This window comes from Phocoena sinus, chromosome 17 (assembly GCF_008692025.1).
Source record: "Phocoena sinus isolate mPhoSin1 chromosome 17, mPhoSin1.pri, whole genome shotgun sequence".
Taxonomy (NCBI): Eukaryota; Metazoa; Chordata; class Mammalia; order Artiodactyla; family Phocoenidae; genus Phocoena; species Phocoena sinus.
The window spans coordinates 72,358,991-72,377,419 of NC_045779.1; the positions used below are offsets into that span (position 1 = coordinate 72,358,991).

Here is an 18,429-nt window from a genome sequence, read left to right on the forward strand (position 1 = left end):
CTGCCATTATGATGCCTTTATACAATTCCTCAGTGGACAGTTTTCTCCACCTGGCAGTCATTCTCTTACTTTAATTTTTTATAAGGAAAACACTGTGAAGAAGCAAAGTAAAAAACTGATTTAATCCTTGGCAGTACAGTGGCAATTAAATAGCTGTTAAAAAAACAGTGTTTTGATAACATGCCCAGGATTTCTGAGAACATTTCTACTGGACACCTTTGCTCCAAGCTTATCTTCCATTGAGAGAGGGAGGGGACCGTATTTAAAAACAAAATAGGGACTTACCTGGTGGCCCAGTGGTTAAGAGTCTGCGCTCCCAATGGAGGGGGCCTGGGTTCGATCCCTGGTCCGGGAACTAGATCCTGCATGCCGCAATTAAAAAAAAAAAAAAAATTAATAATAAAAATAAAAGAAAAACAAGAATAAAATTTCCTTCTTTCAACAAAATTTATCATGTCAGACACTGAATTTACGAAGATAAACTTGTTTCTGTCTTCAAGGGGCTCATAATTTAAGAGGAGAAATACACATGTAAATAAATTAGTGATAATTTTAGTACCAGTGATAGTGCTAACCTAGAAGATAGTAAAAGACATATTTATGACACAAAGATAAGAACCCTCCCTCCCTTTTACCTGGAAGGTCCAAGATCCAGGTAATATTAAGACATTTGAACTGAGTTTTGAAGAGTGAGTTATTTCCTGAGGGCTTAGTATGTGCCAGATAGTGTGCCAGATAGTGTGCTAAGTGATTATCTGGATTATCTAATTAAATTATCACTGCAATTTAGGAGATAGGTAAATACAGATGAATCCAGGTGGTTTGACCTAGAACTCAATCTGCTAAATATTGCGAGCTACTGACATACGCAAACACACAATGAAACAGATCACTGGAGTCACAGAGATAAAGGGACTTATAAAACTGTAATGTTCTCATTTACATACAAGGCATATGAAGTGAGTGTGCTTCAGGAATTAGCCAAAGGTCACATAATAAAGATAGAGATAATCTCTTATTCTCTCAAGGGCCTGTCCATTGTATGATCACGTTTCCCTGAAAATGTTATTCTCTTCTTGCTTTTCCCTTTAACTCCTTCAAACTCTCCATCACCGAAAGCCACCTCAAACCACATGCCAACTTACCAAAGGGCGAGGTCATTAAATGAGTGCAGCGCAAGGACACAGGGTTTGATAGCGTTAGCCTGTATTTAAAACAAAATATTTACTGTAAATGTCAGTGTTTTATAAGCAATGATCTGAAAAGATTGAGAAACAAGTAAAACAGGTTTGCCAGCTTTTATGAACACTGCTTCTTACATACTCAACCTATTACATATGAAAATAAATACAAGGCATGAATTCAAATCCCAGATATCCTGAAAACTTCAGAAAAGACTTGTACTCTGGTCTACCCAGAGCTCTACCTACAACTGTACAGAACACATTCCTGTATGGCATGGCTACATCAAGTTTTCTAAGCACTTGGATTAGTTTTCCTAATGTCAGCCCTCGGAGCCTTCTACCTGCCCTGTCTGAGCTGCCTGGGATCTGTTCAATCATTTTTTTAGACATAAGTAAACAGTACAAACTTTTCATTGTTTAGTTTGAAACGAAAACTTTAAATGCTTGTGTGGAAACAAAAAGCTGAAATAACTTCTTTAGGGTCATAATAAAACTCTATCATTCTTATTATATGTGCAGTTTTAAAAATATACTTTAAAGGTTCAAGGTGGACGACTATTAAGACTTCGGAAAAAAAAACAAAGACTGACTGGAATTCTAATGTAGATGACTCTGCTCATGGCTAGCGCCCATGAGCACAGTAAACCTGTTGTGGTTTAGGTTTAACATACAGATGGAGAGAATGGATATGCAACATTCTCGGTACTACTGCGTTTATTTCCCACCTTAAAGTGAAGACCCAATTATAAATTCTATTGATTCTACAATAATAACAATATGAAAATTGACAGGAGTCAAAGAATATCAGCAAACTTATTAATAAGAAAATGACAAAAGTGAGCATTTATTTGGTAGCACAGCATACACTGGTTCTGAAAGGTATGAAAATTAGAATCACACATTTAATCACAGGCCTTTAAAAAATTATAGATGTTCCTTTCTAGATTGACTGTATATTTGAGGGTAGATCTCGCCCATGCATTTATTTCTTTAATCTCCACAAATGCCTGAGACCCACAGCCTGCATATATGAACCACTTATGGTACTCAGGACACTTGCTCTGAGGTCAGGGATCTCCATCACTTTAACTGCTCTGTGATTATAAGCAACTTAACTTTCCTGAGCCCCAGTTTCCTGAACTGTAAAGTATACTAATAACACTTACCATAAACCTAAAGGGCTGCTGCAAGGGTTAGATGAGAACATTACAAAAGTAATAAGTACCAGTAATAAGTAACAGGTGTTCCATATACACGGTGGTATTTATGAATACTCAGACAGTAATAATGACAGATGTATTAAAATGAGTGACAAACTCAGGGGAACACCCAAGATCTAAGGACTGTTAATGTGAAGATGAAGAACTGATAGAACAGACTTTCCTTTCTACATGAGTTTTATGATTTAAAAAAATTGATCAGAATCAATGTCTTAAAAGAAATCTTTGGGTAACTAAAAATAAAATTTGAAATGATGAGGGCTCCTTAATTGCGGTTCCAGGGTTCCTTAGTTGTGGCTCGCCAGCTTCCTAGTTGTGGCACACGGGCTTCTTAGCTGCAGCATGCATGTGGGATCTAGTTCCCTGACCAGGGATCGAACCTGGGCCCCTGCATGGGGAGCACAGAGTCTTATCCACTGCACCACCAGGCAAGTCCCCAGCATAATGTATTTATAACACTGAGTGTGGAATGGGCCTTCCTAAGACAACAAAACCCAGAAGTTACCAAAAATTACATAATGATTTAAAATAAAGTTTTAAAAAACACATGACAGATTAGGAGGAAGTATCTGCAACACATTTAATAACTTAGAAAGGAAAAAAAATCTAAAATACATACAGTTCCTAAAAAACAATAAGAACAAATTAACAAACCAAAAGAAATATGGGCAAAGGACATGAACATACAATCAAAAAAATAAAAATGAAAGAAAGAAAACCAATGAAAATGTGAAGATATTAGCTTCACTCTTAGACAAGGGAATGAAAATAAAAACAGATACTTCTTTGCAACCATCAGATCAGCAAAAATGAACGAGAATGGTAATGCTTTGGGGCAAGGATGTGAGGAAACAGGCACTTTCTTACATGGCTAGCGAAAGTATAAACTGGCACAGACTCCTTGGAGAATAATTTTGCAGTATCTGTAAGTATTTTAAAAAGGTATATGTAGGGGCTTCCCTGGTGGCGCAGTGGTTGAGAGTCCGCCTGCCGATGCAGGGGACACGGGTTCGTGCCCCGGTCTGGGAAGATCCCACATGCCGCGGAGCGGCTGGGCCCATGAGCCATGGCCGCTGAGCCTGCGCGTCCGGAGCCTGTCCTCCGCAACGGGAGAGGCCACAACAGTGAGAGGCCCGCGTAACGCAAAAAAAAAAAAAAAAAAAAAAAAAAAAAAGGTATATGTGTGTAAAAACACAAGAGCTTGGAAGGATCACCACTGTTAATAATTCAGAGTGTAAGAAAAAGGTAGGCCGTGGTATGTGAATGTGAAGAGAATATTTTTATATACTCTTCACGTTTACTCTAAATATTACAGAATGAATGACCACACATTTAGAAAGTTATCTGAAGGGACTTCCCTGGTTGTCCAGTGGGTAAGACTCTGCGCTCCCAATGCAGGGGGCCCGAGTTCGATCCCTGGTCAGGGAACTAGATCCCGCATGCGGGCCGCAACTAAGAGTCTGCACATCACAACTAAGAAGTCCGCACTCCACAACTAAGACCCGGTGTGGCCAAAATAAATAAATAATGAATTAATAAATAAATATTTTTTATAAAGGAGTTATTGTTAACTTAAAAAAAAAAAGTTATCTGAAAATTAAGGATTTGCCAGTACCCAGTCCCCAAACTCTATTTCTCATTCATATTCATACCTTTACTTGAAAATAACCCAGTATTCTGGTCAACATGGAATCTTTTTGTGCTACTGACTATATTACTACATAATTTTAAACAACAATTATTAAATATAAACAGGATACCCAAAACAAAAATTTTCAGAGATAACCTATAGTATAAGGAAAATTTATGTCAAAATTAAGACAACTGTATACCTTTAGCGACATTTTATACTTTTTCAATCAAAGAAACCCTGCAAAAACCCTTATTTTCCCAGGGAATTTTAACTCCTATAAAACTTGCATGAAGAACAAGTAGCAAAGAAACTTTCTCAAACTACTTTTAAAAAACAAAACAAATAGTCCAAACCCTGTTTTTAAATATTTTTAGACAGTAGGACAAATACTAAACACAGAGCTTAACAGTCTTTAAAGAATCACGTTGAAATAATCAAGGAAAAGGTCAGAACTTTTAAACCAGTTATAATTGTATCTGGTTAGTCCCAAGACAGACAGTTAAGTGACTGAACAGGTTCTACTGCTAAGACATTGATTCCCGGAACAGTTTTACTCAGCCTCACAGGAATAATGTGTATTAAATTATACAAACACCCTTGGGATGTGTTCTTTTCCATAATATTAAAGGAAGTTAAGGCTAATGTTAATGGTAGAACTGCTTTTTTAAAAAAACTGAAATGAACAGAACTAAAAGGTAAACTCATGTGTATCAGATTCCCCATTTTAACTGACATTTTTCGATTACTGAAGCCAAAGGACACATTTGTTTGGAACCATAAAATCCTACTATTGGGAACTGATGAAATGAAAAAGATATAATGAAACAGGAAGAAGTTAAATAATTTATGCCAAATGCATAACAAATAATTATGAGGAGAGATATCAAATCTTCAAACTTTATAGAAAATAGTTGGAGTTTAATTTCGGAACATATTTAAATATTATTGAAAAATCCAACTTTATATTATGTGCTCTATCAATCAATTAAATAAAAAATGACAATTGGAAAATAAGGGGGGGAAATGGGGATATTTTAACATTTAACCAGATTCTGTAACATTTAAAACTGATAAGCACATGTTCATCAGAAAAAAATTTCTTTTACATTTCTAATAAATGTATGGTTTTTAAAGAAATCAAGGCATGTATTTTCTAAAGGGTGGGAGACAGCTCAGTATAACAGAATAATTTACTGTATTAACTAAAAGAAGATAAAGTGAAAAAATTTTTTTCACTTAACTATAACTCAACTTTCATGTGGAGCTTTTTCTAAGTGATAACAGGTGAGGCAAAGCTGATAGCCCAAATGATCAAAGACCCCATAATATAATCAGCAAAGTATGGAATATAAAGATATAGATACAGGGCTATTAAACAAAAGAAAAAAGCAATACATTAAAAAACACTATAAATTAGGAATTTAACCTACAGGCCATTTGGGAGCCTAAACCACATGATACGGTAAATATTTTTTCATAGTGGAGAATATAAAAGAAAAATTTTATATTTTGTTCACTGAGGTTCAAAGGTAAACTGATGGGGAACTCTTACACATGCTTAATCTGAAAAAATATATTTCATAAAACTACCCTTAGATTATATGATGCTTCCATAATGCACTGCAATATTTCTCCTGAAGTATTATAAGTCAGAAAATAACCTAAGCACTTGACAAGTTTTAAATGAACATGTGGAACTCACCGAAATATACATTTTACATCCAAGTACATAACAGAACAGCTCCCACTTAATAAAAAGAAAAATTTTAAACTTTAGTATATTGGACAAATAGAATACAATTAGAAAGACAGCACTCACCTATTCAAGAACAAGTCTCCCTGCCCTGACTTCACATTTTTTATTTAATTGTGAATTTTTCATAACACATAGACATCTTCCAGAGGAGAAGCAGCAAACACGAATTCTAATTCTGGATTTAGGCACAGGTAAGAGTTTATGGATACTCGCCAAGCTGCTAGAAAGAATAATATGTACTTCTTGAGTCATTTTGATTTTGTGGTTGTTGTTTGCTTTGTGTTTTACCTGTACAGAATGTGGATGTGTCACCAAAAGAAGAAAAGTAGAGCTGATTTCATGGAGTTGAAAAACTAAGTTACAGAAAATTAATTTTAAGTAGAGTGTTTTTAATAAAAGCATGAAATATGAAAGTATAATTGAAATCAAACAATTCATACCTAGAACTAGTTATCAGGTATTAGCTTGTCTTTATTTACAAATGTATGGCAGAACTATACTCTGAAAAAAAAGGATGACAAACACATGTTTAAAATAATAATAATAGTAATAACAATAATAATAGCTACCGTTTTTCAGGAGCTTAGTATGTACCAGGAATTATTCTAACACTTTACTGGTATTAACTCATTTATAAAATTAATCCGTTTAATCTCATAACAATCCTATTAGGTAGGTACTCTTATAATCCCAATTTAGCAGACAGAAGAAACAGAGAGAGTAATAACTTCCCCCAAATACCATAGCTAGTAAGTGGCAGTACCAGGATATGAGTTCAAGAAGCTGGGCTTCAAAACTCTACCACTAAATTACAGTGATTTCAAAGATTCAAACCATTTCCATTAAATCAGAAAGTTGGTATCATCTTTATTGCTAAAATAAAAATGAGTTAGATCTACTTTAAACATAACACCAATTATTTACTCAACACCTAAAATATGCTACGTACTATTATTAGGCATTATAGCTGGTATTAACAACAGCTAGCATGTTAGCATTTATCAGGACTTAACGTGACAGGAACTGACAAACGAACCACTTTGCATTCATCACAGAGGTCGATCCTTACAACAATCCTGTGAAGTGGATACCATACCTATTTTGCAGATGAGAAAAACACCAAGGTGTGAAACAGCGCCATTCCCTCCTCCAAATCACATACCAAATTGACTGGCAGAGCCCAGATGGCTACACATGTCTAATATCAGAGCCCTTGCTTGTCAGAGCACACCGAAAGGGCTACAAATGTGACGTCACCGACCAAACAAGACATTCTTTTGCCCCAAACCCCAGAGTCTTATGTCATGTTAGAGCTACAATGACACAACTGAAAAGATATGACAGTAATTAAAATTTATAGTTATTACATTAAAAAAAATCAAGCCTCTACTATTTTTGCCAAATCCTGTATCAATGTTAATGGCTGATATTCCAAGTCAGCTGAAGTAAACATCCACCTCCCAGCCGATCCACGTATTACAGCTGAGTGTAGGATGTTTACATGAACTGAAAACTTGGTTTAAAGCAGGACTTACAAAGATTGACATAAATGAGGCAAAAGTCAAATCAAAAAGTATTTTGAGACAAAGTTTAAACTCCAAGGGAAAAGGCGGAAGTGACATTCTTTTCACTGAAATAATTTATGGCAATGTAAGCAAACATCTTGTAAATGTTCCCAATCTAAATGTGGCTGATTTTACAGCCTCTCATCTTCCTATATCCCTCTCTTCAAAACAACTGAACTTGCATTTAGAGGAACCTGGCTGATGGCCTTGACGAGGCATCAATCACCCATTCTTCCTCAGGAAGGAGATTCCTGTTTTGGGTAAAAGACAAAGTTAACAATACACCTCTGAGGAGCTCAAAGCTTAGCTGTAGCCTTCCTTTTCCTCATTTCCTTTCCCCCTCCTCGAGCCTCTCCCCATCTCCTCCCTCAACTCATAATGCAGTGACGTTTGCCTCAGTAACATCTCTCCCATACTCTGATCTCAGTACACCTTCTACTGGCCCAAGTGTTGCTAAATTGCCTCTCAGAAATCCCTCGTCTCTTTGCACTCCTCTGATTAAGAAAACATTACCACCCATACCTCTACGAAGCATATGTGGCCCGATCAGTGCTCCTGCACCAACGAAGAGGAAATCCTCAAATTTATAAGTAAAATTAAATATTAAGAACCATTGCCAGCAAATTCTAAAAATCTCTGGAATTTCAGAGGCATTCCAGGACCTTCAAGAACCTCCTGTCTCTACCTGGCCTCCCTTGTCCTCTTTGGGCTACTTCCCCTGAAGCACCAGTTCTCAAGATTAAACACACACATTTTTTTTTTTCCTCTACAAGTATAGTTTTCTTGTTTCAAGTATTCCACTGCAATACTATTTTTTCCTTCTGCTTTTCTTTGCAAATCAAATAGGTTTTGTGGGCTAGACAATTAATATGATGCTGTCTCTGGGAGAACAATGGGTCTCAGGTTTCCAACAAACCTTTTTCAAAACAAACTTTTGGATTACTACATGTTTTTAAGTTGGGGATTTTATGCGTATTTTTCTTCAGTCGCTAACTGGGCATAATACCGAACAGGGAAAAGAATGTAAGATGAGCTCTGTGCTTCTGGAAGCCTGGACCCAGGACAGCAGCATCAGCAGCTCTTGGGAATTTAGGAAAAACAATGCACATTCTCAAGCATCACCTCAGACCTACTGAATGATAAGCTCTGGCAAGGCCCAGCAATCTGTATTTTAATTAATAATCCCTCCAAGTAATTCTGATACATGCTAATATTTGAAAACCAGTGGATTAAAGATTAAATTGTTTCACCAAATATGCTGGAAAGCCAGAGCAAAGATAGCAGTGAACATCAAACTGTTAGAAAGTCTGTCATATGCTACAGATTGGGGGCGGGGGGGGGGGGGGGAGAGAGGAAGGCAACGTCAAAACACCCATCACATGTCCACCCATAATGAACCAGGCTGGGGAAACTGTGGCAGAGACAGCCTGAAAAAGCATAATTTTGAAAAGTAATTAAGTTCAGACTGATACTCAAACTTGAAATTTTTCTTTCCCTGAACACACACAGCAAATAGAGGCACATTCGCTCAGTGAATAAAGTTTTAACCAGAGGAACCGAAGGGGCCACAGTCGGAGCCCTCAGCACGCAATGAGGACTGCACGCTGGGATCCGAAGCTCACCGCCCACTTCCGGGTCACCCACCCCACGCCACCTCTGGCTCTGCGTAAAAGGGACTCAGGCATCAAGACCAATGAAGATCCGTCCAACAATGTAATTTTAACCAAGAATATTTGTACACGAGCATATCTAATTGGAAATGAACTTGAAGACAATTCTGTAGTTGTCTGCTTAAAAAAGTAACCCCTAAGGAGTCACAAATCAAATGCTAAGGAAAAAAACCTGTCATTTTCAGAAAACAGTATTCAGTAACTAAAAATGTTTTACTTTCAGTATTAACTAGATCAAAATATCTTCTTAGTAAAGAATTCCTAAGGTTTCTAAGACCTGTAATAAAGACCACACACGTCTTCCTCAATACTAAGTTAAAGAATGGGGAAATAAGCTGTTACAGGTTCACTGGCAAATACTAATTCTCTAACATTTTAAAGCATTTGTTCTGTAGAGTCGATTGCTAAATTTGCAGGCCACTGGGAAGTTTGTGGTTCTTCCAAATTAAAACATCAAGAAGTCATCTGCAAATGACTAAAAGGTTGTACTGAAGCAAGGGCATCCAGAATTAAAGCTGACATGGTCTCTGATTCACCTCATTAGGGCAGAATAACATGGAACAAATGTTACGTAACATAGATTGTATGTTAATCCTGAGTATCCAGGGATGAGTGGACGGCTGTGCAGAGTGTCACAGCTGTGTGCAGGACACCCACCCTTCTTTTAGCATAGATCTGGGCTATCATTTTAAAAAGTCTTTCAAATTCAGCTAGGCAAATTATTAAACTAGGCAGTTTCTATCTACCTTACTGAATTTCAAAGCTATGTAACAACGTTTTTCGTAGGAAACAATGTCACCTTGTCTAACAAAATGACCCTATTACCAGAGGACTCTTTCTGCCTTTCCAGGGAGCACTCCCTGGGCTCTTAGAGCAAATGGCCCTGTTTGCTGCTATCTGGAACCCAAGGCCTCCAATGTGCTAATCAGAGGGTCAACTCTTAATAAAGCACGTTTATTAAGATTTGAGTATGAAGGGATACTTGCTGCATGCTAATCACCAAGCTTGAAAATTATACTTCAACTTGCAAAGCTACCTGTGTCTGAAGCAACTACCTACGCCACCTCCCTCCACTCTGGCCACGTGAGTCTTGTAAACTAGCATAAAGGAGCATTTAAGAATCAGTGCTGCAGCACGAATACATCTGGGCAGCTACATTTTATATATCTGTATAAAAGATATAAGCAAATAGTAGACACTGCTGCAACAAAACAGAATTGTTAGTGGGGCCCCATACAGGCAAGGTGCTCTACTGGACACAGACGGCAGGAAAACCGGTAATTATAAAGATATAATGTCCTCACCCTCAGAAAGCCTATGATCTAATCAAGGAAGATATGCATGTAAAAAATTAGCAAGAACTTTACCTTTTGGTTTAATTATGCACCGAACCTAACACAGTAAGATGTCTAGTAGTTTAACATTAATACATGAAAAAATACCAAAGCTTTATTGAAGAGAAAGATTTCAATAAAACAGAAATGTTTCCCAGTGTCTAAAAGACAAACAGAGATAAGAAAACAAATTTTCAAAACTCAGAAAAAGAGCTGTTGTGAAATTATGTGCTATCAATAGTCTGCCCTGAATGTCCCCTGTGAGAAAAGCCCTGTATTGCTCAGCACCGTGAGGGAACACAAAAAAGATACAGTGCACCTGCTCACAAGGCAGCAACATCCTAATGAGGAAGAGAAAAGGCAAGTGATAACCTGAAAATACTCAAGAAAATGTACTCAGTAAAGTAAGGCAAATATAACCAATGGTGAATGTTGTAAACAGGCTCAGTGGTTTGAAGTCCTGCAAGTTTTTAGAGGACAGTTCTGACTAGGAGCTGTGACATCATTCCGGGTGGAGAACAGGAAGCTGGGGGGTGGGGGGGGCAGGGGGCTGAGAGGCCAGAGACGAAGTCTGTACACTTCTTCACTACAGAGAAAACTGAAATGTCTTGGTTGTGTACTGCTGAGCGGTAGGGTGGGGTGGTGGTGATAAACGTACTCTCAATAACGTCTCCAGAATTTCTAAAGGAGGAAATCAGTCTTCTGAACTGTTGGGAAGTTAAACTCTAGCCTACTTGGAAAGGCAATAAAGAATGAAAGTTCACTGCCAGGGCAAAAACAGAAATAAGAATCCATAGTGGAAAAAAAAATTTTTTTAACTAAATTCTCTAAGGCCCAGCAGCAGCAGCATCTTGTCTGGGAAGCTCAGATGGCATCTGCTACAGGACATCCTGTTCTCAGGACAGCATCCCACACTAAACTCTCGCATAAAACATGCATTCTCACAGAGAGCAGTAAATGAAGAAACCTAAAGATTCCTGGTGTTTTTCCACACATTTTATAGCCTCCCCTGTTCTACTTCTTAGATATAACCATCCTGAAACGATGTCTGTGAAGAGCCGGTAGCAGCAAACATCTGACTGAAAGCTTAGCTATGTCTTACAGCTTCCAGTCGGGGATGTTTACAACAACAGACTTTCTGGACAACAAATTAACAGAAGGAATAAACACAAATGTTGCCAGTCACCATCTTTATCTGATGATTGATAGGCTTTTTAGTCCTGAACGCTATCTGTGACATCTTGGGACAAAAATGATAAAGTTAATGCTATTCATTGGCAAGAGAGAAGCAGTTTATCAACAGCAATTTTTTCCTAAATAAATTACAAAAGACAATATGCATTATAAAGTTGTCTTGGCAAATATGTAACATTAAAGAATTTACCCAGTTATCCTACAAGATACATTTTCCCTTTGCTACATGCAAAAATGAGGTTTTCTCTCCCTAAACCCAGAGTTTCAGAATTAATAATAAACAACACACTAGAATGACAACCCTAACGATCAGACTGACCATACATCTGCCTGAAACAGTTCCAATTTATGACTGTTGCCCTGATATTATCATTAAAAGCGACTCTCTTCATTAACAAAAGTGTCCTAATTTAGATTGCTAATACAGTGGGTTTTACTGGTAGCAGATCTAAACCAAGTTAAATGTCTAATATTTTCTTCCCCTGTCCCCAGCTGATTTAGGTTAGGGATGTGCAGTCCATGGAAATGAACAAAGCAAAGTAGATAATAAGCAAACAAATTCATGACCTTGGCTTTGTTTATAAAACAATAATACACTGAAACCATTTTGTTTCCCACACCACTTTCCTGAAAGAGATGGAAGACTAGATGAAATATAAAAAATCTGCACTCCACTGAAACCAAGATTTGCTTTAATCTAAAGCATGTGAAATTACTGTCTTAAAAAAAACCAATTAAAACAATTAGGGTCTACAATTTTCAATGATTTCCAAGAAATGAACACACACACACACACACACACACACACACACCCTGCAGGATAACTACTGAACACGCCAATATACACAATTTTGAGAGGCTACTAATTTTCTAATATTAATTAATTTCTTTGAGAAACTACGGAGTAAGTAATTTCAGTCACTGATATTTACTGTGTGATAATATTTAAAGTTGCTTTCTGAAAAAAAATTTTTTTGTTTTAAGTGTCATAAATAACTCTACCCATTACAGAAATAATGCTGGAAATAATGAGGAAAGTGCATGTGGTCTCTATGGATACAAGATGACCTTCATTGTTTCTGAAGACAAATACCTTAAAAACAAAAAAACAAAAAAAAAACCCCAGTGGCTACTTCCAACGAAGGCTATTCAAGCTGTTCTACAATTGAAAATTTCCAGATTTAAATTAGGAAACAATAGCTATTTCATGCCTAGGTGGCACATGATACTTGACTAATTAGGATGCTGCACATCATGTTGCAATAAACCAGTGATTACAACTCTCTCCTTCAAACAATTTCCCCCTTCTGTTCTCAGTTTAATATTTTTTAAAGGTTGATCAAATGACAGAAATGTTTATCAGAGCTACTATATTTAACTCACACATAATTCTATAATACATAGAATCTTTTCTTCAGGGTTATTAGGGAATTTTGTCAAATGTTATACATTTGCTTATGATGTATTACTTTTTTTTAAAAAAATGCTGGTTTTGGGCTTCCCTGGTGGCACAGTCGTTGAGAATCTGCCTGCCAATGCAGGGGAAACGGGTTCGAGCCCTGGTCTGGGAGGATCCCGCATGCCACGGAGCAGCTAGGCCTGTGAGCCACAACTACTGAGCCTGCGCGTCTGGAGCCTGTGCTCCGCAACAAGAGAGGCTGCGATAGTGAGAGGCCCGCACACCGTGATGAAGAGGGGGCCCCGCTTGCCGCAGCTAGAGAAAGCCCTCGCACAGAAACGAAGACCCAACACAGCCATAAATTAATTAATTAATTAATTATTTTAAAATGCTGGGTTTTATTTATTTTATTATTTAAATTTATTTTTGGCTGTGTTGGGGCTTCGTTGCTGTGTGCGGGCTTTCTCTAGTTGTGGCTAGCGGGGGCTACTCTTCATTGAGGTGTGCGGGCTTTTCACTGCGGTGGCTTCTCTTGCTGCAGAGCACGGGCTCTTGGCGCACGGGCTTCAGTAGTTGCAGCACATGGGCCCAGTAGTTGAGGCACTTGGGCCCTAGAGCACACGGGCTTCAGTAGTTGTGGTGCATGGGCTCAGCAGTTGTGGCACGTGGGCTCTAGGGCACATGGGCTTCAGCAGTTGTGGCCCGCGGGCTCTAGAGCGCAGGCTTAGTAGTTGTGGTGCACGGGCTTTGTTGCTCTGCGGTATGTGGGATCTTCCTGGACCAGGGCTCGAACCCGTGTGCCCTGCATTGGCAGGTGGATTCTTAACCACTGCACCACCAGGGAAGTCCACTTATGATGTATTCTTGAAGACGGCTGAAAATTAAATGTACAGAAGTTGAATAATTTAATGTATTATAAGAAAATCCATTATGAAATACATTCTATAATTAAGAAGTATCTTCTAGACACAAACTATAATAATAATATATAATCTATATTTCATAAATGTTCTTTTTGTTCTTTTATTCATCATCAGAAACAGAGTAAGCAGGTCAAATCTAATGAAGGTATAGCTGAGGCTAAAGATGAACAATTTTTGGTGTGCTTAATGATTTCCGTATTTGTTACAAATGTATTACATACTTGAGAGCTACCATTCTTACCACTAGTGTTAGCACTCTACTTTTCCCTTTACAAATTTTTATAAGAACGGGCAAAACACACATTAGATTCATACAAACAATCTGCTGTTCAGACAGAAATGGGTATGAACTGTTGGCTGGCATAGTGCTGCTGTGCAGAAACTGGAAATGTTTGCCAAATCAATCTGTCAATGATAGTTTTGAGTACCCACATATAATGTATGCCAGGCCACATTTTGCCACAGATTCTGTCATACCATAGATCCCACAAGTACAATGCTGAAAACGAGTTAGATACCTAATACATTCCCTTCAATGTGACAACCCATAATGAAGACATTATCCCTCAAAAGTACAGCCGACATTTGAACAACAGTTTGAACTGCTCAGATGCACTTATATGCAGATTTCTTCCAATACATACATACATACAGTATTACAAGATCCGCAGTGGGCTGAGTCTGCACATACGGAAGCATGGGTGTGGAGGACTGGCTATGGAACCTGAGCATCTGCAGATTTTGGAGTCTGTGGTGGGTCCTGGCACAAATGCCCCGCAGATACCGAGAGGCAACTGTATTATTATAAGGAAGATTTCCTGGGTACAGGAACTTGTACTAGACTACGTAAGAAAATAGTTAAGAAATACCATTTTGTAACTTAAGATAAACATGCTGAAAAAAAATAACTTCTCAGTTGGCCTAGATTTTACATCCTCTAAGAGAAATCTAAGGCAGGGAAGCTGCTTGGACTAGTAGCAGAGAGGTTATATGCCCCAAGTCTTAAGGGAAGCAGGGTGGGACTGGGAAAAAAAGCTGGCAAAAGGCAAGAATTCACAGACCAATAATAAAGGTTATGGAGCAGAAAACACCCACATTGAAAGAAAAAAAAAAACCCAGATACCCCAAAAGATATTCTATTCTCTTTTTCAACCTATTCAATAATACTTATCATCCTCTATATGCTTCATGTTAAAAAAAAAAAAAAGCAGAGATTAAAAGGAAAAGAAAAGAAAATGATATTTAAATTAATAAACTCAATCCATTTGAAAAATTTATAAAGTGATGAGGTGCTTAGGATAGACAGATGAAAACAACATGCTTCCTGTTCTTTGAGGCTTATTTATAATTTACTCATTATTACCAATTGCCATATGTAACAGAGGCTTGAACGTGTTTTCATACAGTTTCTCAAGTTAGCTTTATAACTAGTTCTAAGGCTCGTAGTAGAACAGGCATTAATTCTACCCTACAGATGAGGAAGAAGGTACAAATTGGAGAAGTGATTTGAGCAAAAGCTCAGCCATTGACTATGAACCACTATCCAGGAACCACCTACATGGTGACTACCTCTGAGGACAAATAAGCCTGGCAAACTGAAATACCTGAAAACAGTCAATGAGGTGATGAAGATGAAAGCGCTGAAAAGCAGTGTTCAGTTGTAAAGTACACGATAATCATCGCCATGACATCTTATGCCCGCAGAGCATGTTCACACCTTTCATGTGGATTTTCATAGTGATAATTCTGAGAAGCAGGCAAGGTGGGTACTATTATCCCTACTACACCCAGCTTAAATCAGTTCTGCTATAATAATGAATATGTGTTCTCTGGAAGTAACGACCCATATCACATACTTTATGTGATATTCAAATTGATAATCAAATGAAAGTTTACCTAAAAAACTTACTATAACATATGTGTGTATATGGAGTGTGTATGTGCATGTGTGTATACATATATATGCATGTGTATAAATGACTTGTTTTTAATTCGACTGTTTTTTGTTTTAACTTTCCCCCCATTTCTGTCATCTCTAACGGGATCAGCTGTTTTTTGTGCTGCATGGTCACTGCTCAGACACACAAACACCCTTTGGGATGGTTAGTGCTTAGGCTCGTCAGCAGAGAAGCAGTTCCTGTTCCTCACAAATCTGAATAAAACACCATCACACTCACACTGGACGTGGCTTGACCCCAAACCAGCAGCCTCGGCTCTACCTATGAAGCTGTTAGAAAAGCAGTTCTCAGGCTTCTACCCCAAACCTAATGGATCAGGAATTAGAGGGAACGAGACCCAGAAATCACTGTTTTATAAGGCTTCCAGGTAATTCTGATGCACAATAAATTCCTTTAACCACTGATCTAGGTTTTTACCATAGTTCCAGTAACACGCCTAAACCCCACTGACAGAAGAGCTGTTAGGGTGACCACTAGCCCTGCATTAGGGTTTGTCTGGGACTGAAAGGGACTATCAGTTTTGAAACCAGGACAGTCCTGGGCAAACAAGGACTAACTGGTCACCCTAATCGCCATTACAGATCAAAAATGAAAAAACTATTCACTTAAAATGGAGCATTGATATTATGGACGAAATGCACGTTGCCTTTTGGGGAGAGAGAGAAGGTTATATTAAAACCCCAGGAAGTGTTAATGGATAATTTAGTTTACCATTTCAGTGTAATTATGCATTTTCTCCATTAATGCTCGGAACAAAGAAAGTGTAGCTTTCCACGATAGGGGTGCCATATAGCTACATATAAGCACTGATTAGTTATGTACTTACTGAAAAAAAGTTTGCCCAGGAATGCTTCAAACCTGAAGGGAGGTAGGGGAGGGCAGTGTTCTGGATAAAATGATCAAACACTTTTTATTAAACTATAGGGCAATCAGAAATTTGTATTTTTAAATTAAAAAAATGTTTTTTAATGTTTTTCGCCACACCGCATGGCATGTGGGATCTTAGTTCCCTGACAAGGGATCGAACCCGTGCCCCCGGCACTGGAAGCCTGGACTCCTAATCAGTGGACCACCAGGGAATTCCCTGTATTGTTTTAAATAAAATTCTCTGACCACAGTCAAAACTGATAGTGAGTTGAATGGCAGCCAGATTTTTAGATTCTCAAGATTTTTGGATATTTAAGAATCTTTTCAGATTCTTCAAATACTGCCCACTGAAAGTCCTAGGTTATAAACAGGGTAAAATTAGTCACCAGTGACACACAGCTGGCTGTGAGTGTTAAGACCACTTACATCAGGTAAGCTGAGCAGGTCTGTGGTCCCACAGCACTCAGGTAACTGAAAGGCAGATTCTCTTTTTTTAAAAAAATTATTTATTTATTTGCCTACATCGGGGTCTTAGTTGCCGCATGTGGGATCTTCGTTGTGGCATGTGGGGTCCTTCACTGTGGCACGCAGGCTCTCTGTTGCGGCACGCAGGTTCTCTGTTGCGGCACGCAGGCTCAGTAGTTGCAGCGCACGGATTTAGCTGCCCCGCGGCACGTGGGATCTTAGTTCCCTGACCAGGGACTGAACCCACGTCCTCTGCACTGTAAGGCGGATTCTTAACCACTGGACCACCAGGGAAGTCCCAAGGCACAGTCTCTTCAGCCAACAGGATGCAAGAGGCTCCAAACTCTTTTTTAGAGACTGAAACACCATGAACTGCACCCAAAACAAAACCGATAACTCACAGACCTAGAGTGCTCTCCATGATTCATATATACCATAAGCCAAACTACAACCCTGAAAATTTCCCATAAACCTGGAGGGTAGCACCATATAAATGCATCACGATGATGCAATTCACATTTCAACAAGTGTACTTCATTTTCAAAATCCACACCTGGAAGGAAAACTGCCAACTTCAGCCTCAATGTACAAGCAAAAGGAGATTTCAACAAATAAGGATCTAAGAAACCCTAACTGTGAACCTTAGTGACACAGAGAATATACATCCACACACTTGTATATTAGACATAGCTCTACATGTGAAACCTTAAATGGATGTCTGCTTCTCACTATGTATGTCCTAATTTCAAAGCTGTTTTTTTTCTTGAATTTTATTTTAGTTTTTCAAAGCTGTTTTAATCTTCAGAAATTATCCATTTATATCTATTTAGTTTTACATACTGTTTTCAATTTTTCAGGCTTTTCTAGTAAGAAATCAACTTAATGCTTTACATGAGAAAAAGAATCCTTTTCTAAGGACAAGAGGTATAAATGACTCTCCTAGTTATTTATCTTCCATGAAGTCTGTTTACATTGTTTCCCTGAAGTCACACCTGTTCGATCAAATCCTTGCACTTCCACTGAGGACCTGTTTCTGGCTGTGTAACTTTTAAGTTACTTAACTACTTAAGTAACTTAAGTAACTTAACTACTCAGAATCAGTGTGTCCCAATCTGTAAAATAAGAAAATCTTATAATGTGAAATTAAAAATAACCCTCACAGAGTGACTGTGAAGTTTAAATAAAATTATGTGAGTATAAAAGCATATTTGAAACAATAAAGCACTATATAGATGTTAATAGCGTTTACAGGTTTGTACCT

At 38.0% G+C, this 18,429-nt stretch overlaps 1 long non-coding RNA gene across 2 annotated transcripts in view; it reads right to left on the reverse strand.

The window, feature by feature from the left end:
* LOC116742544 overlaps window positions 1–18,429 on the reverse strand; it is a 78,587-nt gene that overhangs the window by 37,660 nt on the left and 22,498 nt on the right. Inside the window, exons 2-3 of one of the 2 annotated variants that reach the window (XR_004346509.1) lie at window positions 1,146–1,204; window positions 286–362 (exon numbers count right to left, since the gene is read on the reverse strand). This is a non-coding gene — a long non-coding RNA (uncharacterized LOC116742544). Of the gene's footprint in view, window positions 1–285; window positions 363–1,145; window positions 1,205–18,429 lie in introns of those variants that run through there. The other variant, XR_004346510.1, reaches the window with a different exon arrangement.